At 35.1% G+C, this 12,773-nt stretch overlaps 1 protein-coding gene across 1 annotated transcript in view; it reads right to left on the minus strand.

The window, feature by feature from the left end:
* LOC110260475 (uncharacterized) overlaps nt 1–12,773 on the minus strand; it is a 473,671-nt gene that overhangs the window by 37,115 nt on the left and 423,783 nt on the right. The window lies entirely within an intron of this gene.

The raw sequence follows: 12,773 nt of genomic DNA on the forward strand, positions 1-12,773 counted from the left end.
GATAAAAACTATCTTCTTGATTCCTGTTTTTGTTTTCATTTTCTTTAGAGGTGAGTCCTATTTCTGAGAGAGTGTGCAGATGTTTCCAGATGCTATCATCTGGGTATTTTCAACTTTTGAGTTTAAATAAGAAGATAAACAGTCTCACAGTTTTAATCACCAAGAAAAATTAACTGGAAACATATCAGAAATAACCATAATGTGAATATTTAAGCAGGACTTTAACCCTTGTGGAAAACAGATTCTCCTAGGACTATGCTCTTCCCAGTCAAGGCAAAGCTTTTGAGTTTATCAAAATCTTTTTCAGCTTTTCTACCCACGGTTATGATTAGTAACTCCTATATGGGGGAAGGTAAAAGCATTGAGAATCTTTTAAGGGAAATGTCATGTAAGAATTATTTGGGAAGGTAAACACAGGTAATGAATAGAATGGAAAAATGTGAGGTACATCTTTACATAAACATTACAAAACTTTCCATGCGTCTTAGACTTTAACAAATTCATCCAATTTAGTTATCTAGAATTGGGTTAGCATTACATCTTCAAAATCAGTATTTAATTATGCTTACCATTTTGTAATGCATCTCACTTGTAGGTTTTATTTGTTTGTTTATTTATTTCACAAAAAAAATTTAGAAAAGAAAGAGGTCAAATGTGTAGTATGTTTGGTGTTTACCAATTTGGAAATCTATTCAACTGCAATGTCATGCCTTGACATTTCCCAAAGTTTGTAGCAAACCCATGAAGACACATCAAAAAGAAACTTACTATTTTTAGATCTTAGAAAATCACTCTTAGAAGTGACTTCATTTCATGAAATTTAATACTGTCTTCAGCTCCCTTGGTTCTTATGACACTGAATTTATTTTTGATTGAGGTAACTAAAGAAATTTTGTTCCAGCTAGAATGTGGAGTTTTGTGTTTTTAATATATGTGAAACTAGATCATAAGACACACAAGGGAGAACATGTATTGTTCACATTCTAATAGCATCTTTTAATGAGGGTGGTGTTCTGAGAGTCACTGAAGGCTGTTTGATTGATTTGGGTCTGGATTAATCTGGGAGTGTAGGTTGTCTACAAATAATCAGCTGGATTGCATGAACATTTTCTTCTCCAAATGACACCTTGTAAGAAGGAAAATAAAAATGAAAGGGGCTTCAGCCCACCTCCACTTTTTAGTAACAATGCCTTTGTTTACATTGTCAATTATTCATAAGGTCTCTGTGCAGTGGATACTGTTGTCATCCCCACTGGTGAGAAAATTGTTCTTCATAGATTTACCCAAGGCCACACCTGAAGGGAGAGAGTGGCACAGGATAATCTGAACCCACTCTACCTCACCATTTTCACTTCACTTCCGTCAAAGGCAAACCAGTTTGTTACCATATTTCATGGAAGCCCTTTTAGTTTAGGTCTTAAATACATATTAAAGAGGATTCTGGGAAGACGTCACAGAAGGAAACACTAGGAATCTGTCTCTCTACCTAGACAAAAATTACACAGGCAAAATCTGACAGATGTAACTATTTTTGAGCTCTGGAGTCTATTGAAGGCTTGCAACTTCCAGGGGAAAACTTGGACAGCAAATTGTGGTTATGTTCAGTCAGTTTCGGCTCTTAGCACAGTAGAAGTTACCCATCCCATTCCCCAGTCTCAGCGTGGATATATGTGCACATACTCCTGGAGCAGCTTGCATGCACATTATAGGAACCAAGATGGGCAAAAAGGAACCATTCTCCAAATACTGGAGGTCTGTGCTGATGACTGCTTTTAATTTCAGAGATAGAGACAAGAAGGCTGGGAATTGTTGTAAGTCCCTCTTATCTCCTGAAGTGTATTCCAGGAAATTCAAAGTTAGAAATTTCACACTTCTTGCTTTAAAAACTAACTATGAAGCTATAGTTATCAAAGAGTGTGGTACTGGCACAAAAATAAACATATAAACCAAATAGAATAGAAGATAGAGTCCATAAATACACTCTCACATGATTTTTGACAAGGGTACCAAGATCATTTAATGGATAAACTCAGTCTTTTAATGGTGCTGGGGGAACTAGATATCCATAAGCAAAAGAAAGAAACTGGACCATTGTTCAATGTCATTTATAAAAATTAACTAAAAATATATCAAAGACGTAAATGTAAGAGCTAAAACTATAAAACTCTTAAAGGAAAACATAGGGCAACATGCTTCACAGCATTGGACTCAGTAATGATTGGATTAGGAAACAATGCCAAAGGCACAGGAAACAAAAGAAAAAAATAAACAAACTGGACCTCATGAAAATCTTAAAATTTTGTGCATCAAAAAACACTATCAACAGAATAAAAAGGCAGCCCATAGAATGGGAAGATATATTTGAAAATCACATCTGTCATAAGGGATTAATATCCAAATTGTAGACAGAACTTCTAATACTCAATCCAACATAAAACAAAAAACTCAATTCAAAATGGGCATAGGAATTGAATAGATATTTCTCCAAGGACGTGCAGATGGCCAATAAGCACATAAAAAATGATAAACATCACTGATCATTAGGGAAATGCAAATCAAACTTACAATGAGATACCACCTCATACCCATTAGGGTGACTACTAATAAATAAAAATAAAGAGAGAGGAAATTGAGAGTTCCCGTTGTGGCACAGTGGAAACAAATCCAACTAGGAACCATGAGGTTGAGGGTTCAATCCTTGGCCTTGCTCAGTGGGTTAAGGATCCTGCGTTGCTGTGAGCTATGGTGCAGGTTGCAGACGAGGCTCAGATTCCATGCTGCTGTGGCTGTGGCGTAGGCCTGTGACTACAGCTCCGATTAGACCCCTAGCCTGGGGACCTCCATATGCCATGAGAGCAGCTCTAGAAAAGGCAAAAAGACAAAAAAATAAAAAATAAAAGAGAGAGTAAATAATGTGTTGGCAAGGAGCTGGAGAATCTGGAACTCTGTAAACTGTTGGGGGGAGTATAAAATGGCACAGCTACTGTGGCATACAGATTGTAAGTGCCTGAAAACTGTAAAAAATAGAATTAACATATGATTCAGCAATTTTACTTTTGTATTTATTCATACGAAGTCAAAGCATGGTCTTGAAGAGACATTGGTACCTCCATGATTATTTCAGCATTATTCACAATAGTTAAAATGTGGGAGCAACTCAGGGTCCTTCATGGATGAATGAATAAGCCAAGAAATGGAAACAACCAGAATCTTTGCCAACAGATGAATAAATAAGAAAAATATGATATACACGTACAATAGAATAGTATTCAGTCTTAAAAAGAGAGGAAATTCTGACATATATTCTACAACGTGGATGAACCTTGGGGTGTTATGCTAAGTGAAAGAAGCCGGTCACAGAAAGACAGATAATATAGGATTCCACTTATATCAAGTACTGAGAGTAGTCAAAAATATAAAGACAGAAAGTAGAATGATGCTTTACAAGGGCTAAGGGAAGAGAAGCTATTGCTCAATGGGTAGAGGAGTTTCAGTTATACAAGATCTTTTTGTGCATCTCCCTAGAGATGAATGGTGGTTATGGTAGCACAAAACTGCAATTGTATTTAATATCTCTGAAATGTATACTTGAAATGGCTAAGATGGGGAGTTCCTATTGTGGCGCAGTGGAAATAAATCCAGCTAGTATCCATGAGGATGCAGGTTCAATCCCTGGCCTTGCTCAGTGTATCGGGGATCCATGAATTGTGGTATAGGCTGCAGATACAGCTCAGATCCCGCCTTGCTATAGCTGTGGCATAGGCTGGTAGATGTAGCTCTGATTCAACCCCTAGCCTGGGAACTTCCATGTACAATGAGTGTGGCCCTAAAAGCATAGAATGAAATAGTAAAATAAGATAAAATAACCAATATGGTAGATTTTATGTGTATTTTACACAATAAAAAAATCTTTAATATACATTTGAGGGAGAAGGGATGAAGCGATCTGAAAATTCTAGTGATAAAGAGCCAGGAACTCGAGTGACAAAGGAATATCTCTGAAGAAGGTTGGTGCAAAAGGTAATCCTCATATTTATATTATATAAAGCACTTCTAAGATATTGTGCTTATATATTTCCATGTGCACATGGAGAAAAAGAAAGGTTGTAGAAGTGCATTGCTACTTGAAACAGAGCTAAATGCACATGGACTTTGCTAAAAGAAAAAGATCTAGCAAGTAATTAAAAAAAAAAAAAGATCATTGCAATTTCACCATTCCATAAAACCTATCTCCTCTCTTCTTGTAGAATAATCATGGGCTTAGAGCTAAAAAGAACAGAAAGACAGTATGAAGACTTAACTTCTGTTAAACCTTACTGAACAGGCGCTGCCTTTGTAATTTTCTTTTTTCTCAAAGGCCTTTGAAATAAGCTTCATTTGGAATAAAGTCCAAAAGCCAACTGGACTAGAAAATATCCACAATGTTCTTGTGATTTTTCATCTCTTTTCTAAGCCAATAGCCAATCATGTCACATAAAACACTATTAAAAGCCACCCAGAGGCAATATTCTGCTGAAATATTCAGTGGTGGCTTAGAAAATCAAATACTTGTGTATTTTAAAGTATTACGTTAATGACCAAAGGGCAATACTCTATCAAACCTTTATTTCTACCCTTAGAATACTTAGGAAACTGTAGATTGGTTACATTCACATTTGTAAAATGCCTTACTATGCAGAGGTCCAGTAACACTCAGTTCAGTCCATTAAAAGGATTCAAAACTCATTAAAATTTCTTTGGAAATGTTCATTTTCAATCATTTGCCTTGTGACAGGGTCCCTAAAAACATGGACTATGAGACCTATAGTAAATTTTACAAATGTGGAAATTTATTTCACTGCTTACAGCTTTAGCTACATGTACTTTATGTATATTTTAGAGCATTTCCTTTTGAGATTTTTCCTTTTGCACAATTCATCCATTCAAAATGACATGCTACTGGGTATAATTTTACTAATATCTATAACTTTCATTTATGTTTTCACTAAAAAGTGAAAACAAAATAATAACAATGGTAATAATGAAAAATAACGATAAATTATTCATCTTATGTTTCAATGTACATATTCTCCATGTACCTCCCCCATACACACACATTAACAAACATTTGTTCCTCTACACAAAGTTAAAAGTTACCAAGAATAAGTTCTTTTAATTATACTTCTTAGAGATATTCAACAAATGTCATTAAGCGACTCCTAATTAAGTAGAGTTTTGTCTTCATTAAAGCTAATACTAGTAAAGGGGTAGTTAAAATGATGCAAAGGAGAGAGGTCCTTTGGAAAAGCAGACACGTAATTAACTTTATATATAATGTTATATATAATAATTAAATATACAGAATGTATGTACATTACATGTACACTTTATATATGTAATATATACTCATCCCTGCCCTACTGAATAAGAGGATAGAACTCCATTGCATCAGAAAAGATGAGTTCCTTAACTCCTGATTTAGAGTTAATATCTTGATTCATTCTAGATATGCTATAAAGCTAGAATTAATAGGAATTAATGGCCACCATTGTTAATGCAGCCATGATTTAACAAGGGTCAGCTTTCTATAGATAAACACTTTTATGTAATTTAATTAGATCAACAATAGACAGGCTTCAAACTTTGAATCATGTTAAAGTGCACAATTAGCTATGTGTACTTTATGTATATTTTTAGAGCATTTCCTTTTGAGATTTTTTGAGGAATTATGCTATCTTTAATGGGATTGACAAAAAGAATTTTAACAGTCATGTATATATCAGTGGTGCAATTATTAAAGATGGAGTTCAAAATTAAACTGGAAATTGACTTATGTGAAGATTTTATGCTGAGCAGGTCCACTAATCAGACTCCATGGAGCATTTATTACATTAATACATTTTGAATTAAGAAGACTTCTAAAAAATGACATTTTTCCCCTCAGCTTTTAGCCCATTTTTCTTAGTTCATCAACCTTGTTCTTGACATGGTCACTAACATCATAATACTATATAATGCTACATAAGTTTTGCATTATTTAATGCAAGTAGAAATAATATTTGAAGTATGTTTTCAAATATAAGAAAACTTTCAGTGGCTCCTGCAGTCAAGTGAATAAGAACACTCAGGCCGGGAGTTCCCATCGTGGCTCAGTAGTTAACGAATGCAACTAGTATCCATGAGGACGCAGGTTCGATCCCTGGCCTTGTTCAGTGGGTTAAGGATCTGGGCATTGCTATGAGCTGTGGTATAGGTTGCAGGTGCTGCTCAGATTGCACATTACTGTGGCATAGACCAGCAGCTGTAGCTCTGATTCAACCCCTAGCCTGAGAATCTCCATATGCCATGGGTACAGCCCTAAAAAGACTAAAGACAAAAAAACAAAACAGCCATTGTCAAAAAGTCTACAGACAATAAGTGCTGGAGAGGGTGTGGAGAAAAAGGAACCCCATTACACTGTTGGTGGGAATGTAAATTGGTGCAACCACTGTGCAAAACAGTATGGATATTTCTCAAAAAAACTAAAAATAGAATTACCATTTGACCCAGTAATCCCACTCCCAGGCATCTATCCACAGAAAAACCATGACTCAAAAAGACACATGTACTCCAATGTTCACTATAGCACTATATACAATAGCCAAAATATGGAAACAACCTAAATGTCCATCGACAGAGGAGTGGATAAAGATGTGGTACATACATACAATGGAATATTACTCAGCCATTAAAAGGAAGGAAATAACATTTGCAGCAACAAGGATGGACCTAGAAATTATCATGCTAAGTGAAGTTAGATGGTGAGACACCAACATCAAATGCTATCACTAACGTGGAATCTAAAAAAAGGACACAGTGAACTTCTTTGCAGAATAGTCTCTTCAAAGACTCACAGACTTTGAAAAACTTATGGTTTCCAAATGAGACAGGTTGGGGGTTGAGAGGATACACTGAGGGTTTGAGATGGAAATGCTATAAAATTTGGTTGTGATTATTGTTGTACAACTATAAATGTAATAAAATTCATTGAGTAATTTAAAAAAAAACACTCAGGACAAAACTGAGATTAAATCTACCTTGTGATTTTTGTGACCTTCTTAATATATCTCAATGAATGCTTGATAAATTTAAGAAACATTAAATTCCAAGCACCTTCCAAGTATTATAGGATTTTAAATCCATTGTTTTTATTTTCAATTAATCCTTTGTTAATACAATGAAGTTATTCTGAGTGAACATACAGGTCAAATATTTGGTTGTATCCAAATACTAAGCAACCTTTTGTTTTATTACAAACAGTACATAAACTTCAATTAATTCAATTAAATATATGTGTTACTGAATTTGTTGGCATAAAACAATTGAATTAAATTTTTGTTTTTTGTATTGAAATTTGTTTGTATACATTTCTATGAGGTCTGTTTCTTTGGGTTGTTGTTGTTGTTGTTGTTTTGCCTAGTAATCATTTTCTTTGTTTAATAAGTGTTTCCTGCTTTTTCTTCGGGGATCTACCTGGCTGAAAATCTAAGTTCACGCCATTTGAATAAAGCTGACCTTAAACCTATCTCACAAAAACAGAAATATAGATCAATGGAACAGGATAGAAAGCCCAGGAAAAAACTTAAGCACCTATGGTCAACTACTCTATGACAAAGGAGGCAAGAACATACAGTAGAAGAAAGATAAATAAATAAATGGTGCTGGGAAAACTAGACAGCCTCATGTAAAATAATGAAATTAGAGCGCTCTCTAACACCATACACAAAAATAAACTCAAAATGTATTAAAGACCTAAATATAAGGCCAGATACTATAAATCTCCTAGAGGAAAACATAGGCAGAATGCTCTTTGACATAAATCACAGCAACATCTTGTTTGATCCACCTCTTAGAATAAGGTCAATAAAAACAAAAATAAACCAATGAGACCTAATTAAACTCGAAAGCTTTTGCACAGCAAAGGAAACCTTTAAAAAAAATGAAAAGACAACCCACAGAATGGGAGAAAATCTTTGCAAATGATGCAACTGACAAGGGCCTAATCTCCAAAATATACAAACAGCTAGTACAACTCAACAGCAAAAAAAAAAAAAAAAAAAAAAAAAAAAAAAAAAATGCTCCAATTGATAAAAGGGCAGAAGACCTAAATAAACATTTCTCCAAAGACATATGGATGGTCAACAGGCACGTGAAAAAATTCTCAACATTACTAATTACTAGAGAAATGCAAACCAAAACTTCAGTGAGGTACCACCTCACACTGGTCAGAATGGCCATTATTAACAAGTCAACAAATAAATGCCAGAGAGGATTTGGATAAAAGGGAGCCCTCCTTCACTGTTGGTGGAAATGTCAATTGGTGCAACCACTATGGAAAACAATGTGGAGGGCCCTCAGAAAACTAAATATAGAACTACCATATGATCCAGCAATCCTACTCCTGGGCATTTATCCAGACAAAACCTTTATTGAAAAAGATACATGCACCTGTAGTTCACTGCAGCACTGTTCAAAATAGCCAAGGCATGTAAACAACCTAAATGTCCTTTGACAGATGAATGGATTAAGAAGATGTACATATATACAATAGAATACTACTAAGCCATAAAAAAGGACAAAATAATGTCGTTTCAGTAACAGGGAGGTAACTAGAGATTCTCATACTAACTGAAGTAAATCAGAAAGAGAAAGACAAATACCATATATCACTTATTTGTGGACCCTAAAATCTGGCACAAATGATCCTGTCTATGAAACAGAAACAGTTAATGGCCAAGGAGAGTAGATTTGTGATTGCCAAGGTGGAGGGGGAAGGGAATGGGATGGATGGGGAGTTTGGGGTTGGTGGATGCACACTGTTACATTTGGAATGTATGGGCAATGGGGCCCTACTGTAAACACAGGGAACTGTGTGTGACTGGTTCACTTTGTTGTACAACAAAATATGAAGAAACATTGCAAATTAACTATACTTTAATTAAAAAATATTTTTAAAAATCTATCTCCAAGAATGTTATGTGGCCCAGGATTAATCAGTATGAGCATTTGTAGCTCTGGCAGAATTCATTCCAAGTACAGATGTGTGACCCAAGTTGGTATAATAAGGATTCATATGGATCATTTATTAGAACTCTGAGGAAAAAAAACAATTCTTATCCTGGTGTTGTTAAGGTAGGAGAATGGGTGTTTTGGCCTGGAGAAAGTAGTGCTTCTTTTGCCTAAACCTGGTAACTGAGAATAAAGCAGATACTAAGGAAACCAGAGATAAGAGAGAGTGATGGGTTCTCAGTGACCTGGATCCAGCCTACCTGAAGTGAAGTGTGGTGGATGGTAGATACTTTCTTAGTGTCTTTTTCACCTGTCCCCCCTTGGGTTACAGCATGTCATTTTGTGGAATTGACTCCAGACCCAATTCGAAGAATAGGTCTTAATCACCCCATCCCACTAACCTTAATCATACTCTGCAGTCATAATGATTAGTTCACAGATGGATATTTAACTCAGGATTTAGTTAGTTGGTAAGTAGCATTTCCTCTGTCCACAGTGACTCAGGATTAGGATTCAGGGTCAAGATTAGCAAAAGGTTATAACTTGGTCCAATAAGATTAAAGCCTAGGAATTTAGATGAAGATTAAGAAAAAAGAAGTTTCCATCATGGCTCAGTGGAAATGAATCTGACTAGTATCTATGAAGACATGAGTTCGATCTCTGGCCTCACTCAGTGGGTTAAGGATCCCACATTGCCATGAGTTGTGGTGTAGGTAGCAGACATGGCTTGGATCTGGCATGGCTGTGGCTGTGGCATTGGCCAGTGGCTACAGCTCTGATTCAGCCCCTAGCCTGAGAACCTCCCTATGTCATGTGTGTGGCCCTAAAAAGCCAAAAAAAAAAAAAAAAAAAAAGATTGATAGAAAAGAAGTTTCTCTTCCTCTTGGACACTCAGTGTATTTGTGTGAAACTTGGATCTGCTTAAGACATCTAATCACCATGAGGAACCTTAACTTTAGGAAGAAATGGACATATGGAATGTGAAGAAAGAAAATCACAGAGAAGGAAGCCAGACCTCAATTGATCTGTACCTTAAGTCTTCTTACTGATTTTTAAATTAAATGAACTAATGAACTAATAAGTTTATTGAAGAGTTTTCTGTGAGATTTCTCCTAAACATTCACACTTTCCATCTGTTGTTCCTTTGCTTTATTTCAACAATGCCAAGGAATGTCCCTATACGTCTTACCAAGGATGAATATTTCAAAGATTACCTTTTTAATGTAACTTTTCCATGCTACCACCACACTTCATATACGCTTCTATTATTAAAGTCCATATTATATTATTTTGCAATTTGTTAATTAGAAGCTGTTGAATGTAACTGAAAGGACTAACCTAGTCCGTAGATTTGTTTGGGCCACATCACGCTTGCAAACATTCTAAAATTTGAAATGTTTACACCAAATTCTGGATTTTTAGCTTCTCTTGAGACTAAAATGACCTGTTACTACATAGAGAAAATTAGCTATAGCTAAGTAGTATATGATACTTTTGTGGACAAAGAATATAGCCTGCCATATCAGTAAACAAAGGTTGTTTCAGCCATTGGCGGCATTAGCTCCTGCAGCTGCCCCCAAAAATGCATCCTGAGAGGATTCAGGATGGAGAAAATAGGATACTGGCCTGAGACAGTTCAGGTACGTATCAAAGGATCTACTTCAATGAGCCCGGACTCTTGCATCTTTCCATATATAGAAAAGTGCTGAATTCATTGGCCTGAGGTGTTTAGATTTTCTTTAATTAACAGGAATATTTTCATGTTCAAACTATTTTATTTATTTATTTGTTTGTTTATTTATTTATTATTTATTTATTTATTTTTGTGTGTGTGTGCAACTCCTGTATATCCTGGCTCCTCCCTTACCTCCTCAGGACAGTCCTTCAGAGCTCTCAACTTTTAGATTGTGCATTTTTTTCAGTTAGCACTTTGTACTTAGAACCAGAAACTTTTTTGATTAACTACTCTTGTGAAAACTCTCAGTTGTTTCTCACATACCTGACTTACTTCACTCATGTTATCACTTGATTACCATAGATATATGTTTTATTTTATTTTGCTTTACAGGTCTGTCTTCCCACTGTAATTTCTTTTAGGACGGAGACTTTATTTTATCTTCTAACTTTAAAGAGCATTAGTCAAATCCAAAAATCCAGAATCCATGTGAATATAAGTTGTTAATATGAAAGATTTATAATGTAGAGAAATTTTTCTAAAATAATCAAAAGAGATTATTAAAAACAGATCAAGAGTTAGCATATGTGGTTAAATATCATAATTATAAATGTGTGGCTATCTTAATTTTTTATGCTTATTAACCATATGTATACTCAAATGTAAAATTCTTTCATAAAAAATCCTTGAAGAGAATGAGAAGACAAGCCACAAAACTGGAGAAACTATTTGCAAAAGACATACCTGATAAAGGACTGTTATCCAAAATAAACAAAGCATTCTTTCAAAATCAGTAATAAAAAATTAAAAACCTGACTTAAAAGATCTGAAGGGACACCTTACCAAAAAAGATATACAAATGGCAGATAAGTATTTGAAAAGATGCTGTACATCATACATCATCATTATACTGCAAATTAAAACAAAGAGATATCACTGGACACCTATCACAATGGCCAAAATTCAAAACACTAACAACAACAAATACTGGCAAGCATCTGTAATGGAACTCTTATTGCTTATAGAAATGCAAAATTGTACAGCCACTTTGGAAGGCAGTTTGGCAAACTAAACATATTCTTACCATAGGACCCAACAAGCATACTCCTTGATATTTACAAAGGCTTGAAAATATGTCCACAAAGAAACGTGCACACAAATGTTTATAGTAGGTTTATTCATAATTGCCAAAACATCATCTGATGTTCTTCAGCAGATGAGCAGATAAACTGTGGTACATGCAGACAATGAAATATTATTCAGCATTAAAAAAGAACTGAGCTATCCAACCATGAAGAGATATGGAAGAACTTTGAATGTACATTACTAATGAAAGAGGCCAATCATAAAAAGCTACATATGACATGATTCCAACTATATAACATTCTGGAAAGAGCAAAATTATGGTGATGGTGAAAAAAAATCAAGGGTTTGCAGGGAGAGAGGGATCAATAGGTGGAGTATGGAAGAATTTTAGGAAAGTGAAGCTATTTTGTATGGTAATACAGTGATAAATGCATGTCATTACACATCTGTCCAATCCTATAGAATGTGCAACACCAAAAATGAATTCTAATGTAAATTATGGACTTCAGGTGACACTGACTTATGAAAGTAGGTTCATCCATTGCAACAGGTACACAACTCTACTGTGAGGCAAAGATGAGTGGCTGTATGTGTGAGGGGGAGGACAGAGATATATGGGAAATCTCTATACCTTCTTCTCATTTTGAGTGTGAATCTAAACTGCTCTAAAAATCAGGTCTTTTAATACAAATAGAATCTCTGGTGAAGTCCCTTGTTTTACTACATATAGATGATAAAATTAGGCCTAATGAATACTTCTAGAGAGCTAAAATTTTGCAATATTTTTTCAAATGAAAATATCGTTGCAGAACTAATCCAGATAGAATGTCTGTGACACTCATTAGTCCAGTATTGTAAGACCATGCCTATAGGTCTAGAGACCAGCCTGTGTAATATACAACTTGAATAACTGTATTAAACAACTATTGTAATAGTCCTAGAATGTCTCGGTTGTCAGCTAAACTGGGTAAGTAATTAGTTTGTT

This window comes from Sus scrofa, chromosome 4 (assembly GCF_054392235.1).
Source record: "Sus scrofa isolate SSC_HxYL_T2T_F1_AM1 chromosome 4, Sscrofa_HxYL_maternal_Yorkshire_Landrace_v2.0, whole genome shotgun sequence".
NCBI classification, from domain to species: domain Eukaryota; kingdom Metazoa; phylum Chordata; class Mammalia; order Artiodactyla; family Suidae; genus Sus; species Sus scrofa.